Source organism: Sorex fumeus, unplaced genomic scaffold (assembly GCF_029834395.1).
Source record: "Sorex fumeus unplaced genomic scaffold, SorFum_2.1 ptg000130l, whole genome shotgun sequence".
Taxonomy (NCBI): domain Eukaryota; kingdom Metazoa; phylum Chordata; class Mammalia; order Eulipotyphla; family Soricidae; genus Sorex; species Sorex fumeus.
In genome coordinates this window covers 7,952,679-7,958,678 of record NW_026606187.1, presented here as the reverse complement: position 1 = coordinate 7,958,678, position 6,000 = coordinate 7,952,679, and positions in this window count along the sequence as shown.

Below are 6,000 nucleotides of genomic sequence, written 5' to 3'. Positions count from 1 at the left end.
GCATGGTCAGTGGAATATGCTCCTGAGGAGAGAAAGAGGTGGGTGAGGGGCTTGCTGTCTCTCCTCTCTCCTCTTTGGCATCAGACCTCCGTCAAGGGTGTTAGGATTTGCCCCTGGAAGAGACTCCATCCAGTACCCTCCTTCATTTGGTCACAGTAACTTGATTTTCTTGTGTTAACCCAAAAGGCTTGGCAAGTAAAGTTTCCTGGGATTTCTACTTCCAAGATACGTCCAGAGCTCTTTCTGGCACCCTTCATCTTGTTCAGTCCATTTTGGGGGGGGGCGTTGGGTATTTTGGGTCCTACCTCGCTGAGCTCCGGACTGACTCCTGGCTCTGTGCCCAGGGCTCACTTCTGACAGTGCTTGGGGAGCCCTGTGTGGCGCTAGGGATTAAACCCGGGTCGGCTGCATGTAAGAGAAGCACCTTCACCCTTGTGCTCTCTCTCCATCGTTCTCCAGCCCTGTCCCCTCCATTCCTAAGTTTCTTGATTAAAGTCTTCATTGAAACCCAGGTGATTGGGATTCATTTCCCATCCAGGCTTTGTCAGTCAGTCAGTCAGTCCATTGGGAATCAAGTCAGAGAAGCAGATTCTAAGAGTACCCATGGAAAACCCTTTATATAGTTACTCTGTAGACTCACCTATGGGTTTGACCCAAATACTCAATCCTGCACTTCATGACTCCAGATTCTCTGGATTTGTCTCTCTCTGGGGGAAGAAGCTTTCTAACGACACCCTCTGCGAGGTCCTCGCTCCTCCACAGAGCTGATGAGGAGGTAACACTCTTCTCCATGGCCCTGTTTTGCTCCTTTGAAATCAGAAAAGTTTTCTTTTTCTGGCATGACACATTCTCCCAATAAATCCAGGAAATTCACAGAGTCTATTTATCCCCAGAAGACATGAGCCTCTTATCCCCCCCTTGCTGCGTCTGGCAAGTACATGGATTAATTGTATCCCTCCATAGAGTCTAAGCCATCACGTTCAGCCAAATGCACCAATAAAAGGATTATTATTTAACAGTTTCTACCTCCATAGACTCACTTTTATCTTGCCTCCCGGAGTTGGGGAACAAAATTAATGAGGACGTGGTGGCCCCGCCGAACAGCTTTCTCTTTCGACCTTCTCAGCAAATTCTTAGCATTCCTGCACTTGGCTCTCAGCTTGGAAGTTAATTTCAGTCTCTGAGTTGATGTAAAGATAGAGTGTGACAATAGTTTGTGGGTGGCTGTCAGAACTGATGGTGGTTTGTGGGGGCAATGCCTAGCTCGTTTGAAAGCTATGGTTAGGATTCCAGGTAAGAGACACCGAAAAAACCCTTTGTTTTCCAACCTCACAAGGGAAAGGTCAAACCAAATTTTTAATTATGATGCTATTATCATATATCTCATGCTCAGATGACCTGGGTTGGCAGAGTTGGAAGTAAGTAGGATGCACGGTGGCCAGCTGGCAAAAGGGCACCAATCCAATGTGACCTTTTGAGGGAATGAGTCAGAATCTTGCAGAGAAGTAGAGAGATAGAGCAGAAGGGTGGAGAATTAAGGGGTCGGTCTGAGTTCTACAACGGGCACCATCATTAACCTCGCTCAACCTGGGAATCCTCATTTGGAAAATGAGGTGTAACTGGGGTCTCATGTCAGTTTGGTTATTAATAATAGCTCCATGAGACATGCGTTGGGATTAGTTCTAGTTTAGCAATGTAGCACTGTCCTCCCCTTGTTCATTGATTTGCTTGAGTGGGCACCAGTAATGTCTCCATTGTGAGACTTGTTGTTACTGTTTCTGGCATATCGAATACGTCACGGGGAGCTTGCCAGGCACTGCCGTACGGGCAGGATACTCTTGGTAGCTTGCCTGGCTCTCTGAGAGGGACGGAGGAATCGAACCTAGGTCGGCCACTTGCAAGGCAAATGCTCTATAGCTCCAGCCCTAGTCCTAGCTTATGGAGTGGAAATGGAGAGTGAGAGAGCGAGAATGAGAGATAGAGAGAGAGAGAGAGAGAGAGAGAGCAAGAGACGCGAGAGAGCATGCGTTACCCAAGGCCACACAGCTATAAAGTGGCTGAGCCTTCACAGTTAAAGCTACAGTTATTGACTCTAAACCTGACTCAACAGACCATGAAGGCTTCTATTGAGAGCTGGTGCGTGCATGTGTGTGTGTGTGTGTGTGTGTGTGTGTGTGTGTTGATGAAGAATAAAGTTCTGTACCATTTTCTCTAGAACCGTCACTCAAATATCTTCAAGAACTTGTTCCAGGGCAGACATGCAGTTAGGGGTGGGCTCAGGGGGCCAGCCCCAGACTAACTTCCAAATCCAACCTCTCAGCCCTTCTGCTAGATTTCCACTGAGCACTGCAGCCATCACTGTCTTGAAGATAGTACAGAGGATATGGGTCAGAGACGAGCCAGGTGGACACCCGGTGAGGGCTCGGGGCTTGCCTGCTAGGAAGCAGGGTCAGTGGCCTCCAGTTCTGCAATAAATCCCACTGGAGGCAGGGGCTGCCTGAGTCTCATTATCACGCCACAGCCCAGGAGGCCCCTGTAGGGCACCGTAGAGCTCTGCCATCTGCAGAAAGACCCTGAGTACTAGGGTGGGGGCACCATGTTAGAATTTATTAGAATACAAACAAGTCCAAACACAATAGATGATCGCATTAAGAAAATACAGACAGTGACTATTTTTCTCTAGTCGCCTTCGCTTCTGTTCTTGGAACCGGAAGAGCCACCATGGAACTCTTTTATTCCCTTCTCTTAGAAGATTCCCCTCTCCAAGCTCACCCTCCCCTCCCTCCCCTCCCCCATCCGGCAGTGGTCGACCAGCAGGCAAACTGTGCACAGCCATCTCTTGCCTACTGCAGAGCATTTACAAGATGGCAGTAGGTGCTTCCTCCCTCCTGTCATTCATGGTCTGACTGCCACCCTCTTCCGTGTCGTTATAGTCCTTGAGCTGTTCTGTACAAAGACACAGCACGTTTGTGTCCCTGTGAGCTGGACCAAGGACACATCTTGCACAAGAGAGAGAGATGCTAGTTAGCAGTCCTACAAAGAGACACCACCAACTCCCCACATAAGGCAAAGGCTGAAAGGCCATCGCTGCAACTCTCAAGGCGTTCTTTCTTTTAAAACTGGCTGAAAGACGCTTGCAAGTTGTTTGTTTTTATTTTTTAAACAAAACTCTTTTCATTATCACCCACAATCATGACTATAAATAAGAATAAGTTAAAATCTCTTCAGTGATCAGAAATACAAGGATCTGGGGATCAACGGGGAGGGGGGGAGCACTCCGAGGCTTTCTAACCAGCAGAAACAAATCCTGAAGTGCCATCACGAATCAGAGCTCGGTTCAAGGTAATTGATTCAAATCTCAAATATAGTCCGGAGAGAACACGAGTCAGTGCTACTGGGAGCCGCCTCTCGGCTTTGAGAGGTGGGATAAATGAATGGGTAGGGGAAACATTCCAACACCCAGTACTTTTTTTTTAAACATTTTAAACAGCTACAGTTCATGTCCACATACAATTATAAACAAGGAACGGAGCGTGGGGGAGTCCCATACAGAGTGTCCGTCCTCCATACATTCTCCAGAAGGAATTGCACTAGTCTTCATAAATATTGCACTTGACCATGGAGAGCTCTAAGGAGCAGTTTTCAGAGCTCTGCATTTAGAAAACAATGTAGGGAGAGAGAGAGAGAGAGAGAGAGAGAGAGAGAGAGAGAGAGAGAGAGAGAGAGAGAGAAATCTATAGAGGAAGGGAGGCTTCGGTTCCTTCATCAGAGGATGTGGTGAAGTTACATCATTCACATGAGGAACTGCAAGGACTTAGCTAAAATAACCCATGTGGAAAGAGACATCCTAGGGATTTGGGGTGCCACATGCTACTGGCTGTGTGTACTCCAGGGAGACTGAGCTTGGGTGGGGAGATCAGTCTAGCTCATCCCTCAGACAACTCCCATGAGCTGACTCTTGGCTCACGGGGTGACCCTAATGTTTCTTAAACACTTTATAATTAATTAATTAATTAATATTTTTTAACTTTATAATTTTTAAAATTTCTTTTTTTCTTGTCATTTTTGGTCACCCCTGGCGATGCTCAGAGCTTACTCCTGGCTTTGCACTCAGAAATTACTCCTGGTGGTGCTCAGAGGATCATCTGGGATGCCGGGTCAGTCGAACCCAGATCAGTTGCGTGCAAGGCAAAAGCCCTCCCTGCCGGACTATCACTCTGTGCCCTCTTAGACACTTTAGAGTCCCCAATCTGGTTGGTCTTTTCACTGCAAGCCAGCCAGCCAGCCCCGCCTCGCTCCTCCTTGACCCCCAATCCAGCAACCTGCCCCAGTGTCTGCTCCTCCTCAGGAGAGCATTTGGTCTCCAGCACAGACCATTCCTGAAAAGGACTTGGCAGAGGTAATTAGGCTCTGGTGGAGTTGTCCCTATTGCACGGGCTTAGCATCTAATCCTGGGGTAAGACCAGACTCAGCTGCACTCACTTCAAAAGAGGGGGAGTGGGGATCATTGGGGCCAACGGTCTGAAATAATATTTAGCACGGGGGGGCTTTGGCTGACACCGGGGGTTGGGGGCTCCTCTGCTCCTCTGCTCCTCTGCTCCTCTGCCCCTCTGCCCAACTACCTTGTTGCAAATTCCTTTCAATGGAGTGGCCAGGGCTTCCAAGTTTGGGACAAACGTGTTGTGAAAATCCAAGCCAAATCCAAGATTTGGTTTTTGTTTTGGCAACACAAATATGATGTTGGGTTGTTTTTGGTGGTGGTTGTTTCATTTTTGCATCTCATGTGGCTGTGGCATCTCATGTGGCTGTGCTCAGGGAGCATTCCTGGTGTGCTCAGAATCAAACCCAGAACAGCCGTGTGCAAGGCAAGCGTCTTGCCCACTGTACTCTCTCCCTGGCCCCATGAGGTCATTCTAAAATAGTTTGGGGAGAGTTTTTTTTCTCCAAGGCAGGGATAGGGAGGTTTCAAAAAAGGTTAAAGAAGAGGAATTTTCAGGATGAATTTCTGTTTCTAAGTGTACCCCTGAAAAGTTGGATAAAATAGTGTGTGTGTGTGTGTGTGTGTGTGTGTGTGTGTGTGCATGGGCACACACAGATGAGTGGTATTTCCCAGGGAAACTGCTAGTAATTGCATTCTGGCACTGTTTTTGTTTAGACAGGCAAGAGGAGAACAAACAAACAAAAAATCACATTTACCGTCATGCAAAGGGCCTGGGGTTCAATAGCCTCCCTGAACACTGGCACCACTGCTGCAGCCATGGCAGCGAAAGGCAGACTGGCAGGCATCGTGGGCACCTTTCCATGCCAATTGTTTTCTGAATGACCCCCCGGCTGCACTGTGGGGCAGGGCCAAGCCATCTTCTTTCACCACCGGACAACGACAGTTTCTGACTTTGGAAAAATCAGACCAGAAGCCACTTCTGATCCAAGACTCTGGGGAGGGATTCAGCAAGCAGTTGGGTGTAGTCAGCAGCTGGAAACATGGGAGGAGTCTTCTGGGTGGAAGCACCCTGAAAAGTTCGTTAAAGAAGGGATCACTTGCAGAGGGCACGGGAAGGCATGGCAAGAGTAGGCTCTCTATATATTTTTTGTTTTCCTGGGCTCAAGAATTCCTCCTTTCCCCTCCTGTATACCAGGCAGGGACTTACTTTTGGAGGCAATAGATAAGATCTCTAAAATATTAGCGAATAGAAAGATGACATCACTGACTCTAAGTCTGAGGGGCTGAGTCACGTGGGTTTGGAATCTTTCTGCAGAAGCTCTGGCTAGAGTTCGGAGAGAATGCAGTACTCCTGGGTTCCTGCAATGTCATCCTGCTTGTCGGGGTGCCAGGGCTCTGACCAGAATGCTATCTAGGACAATGGGCACCTGGGGAAAACACAACACTGGTCACCAGCGAGCGCTACAGCAAAGAGCACGGGGAAGCGATGGATGGTCTTGGCTCCTAGATGAATGTGGCTGACTATGTGCTACTGCAGCATGGTGTGTCACCAAAAAAAA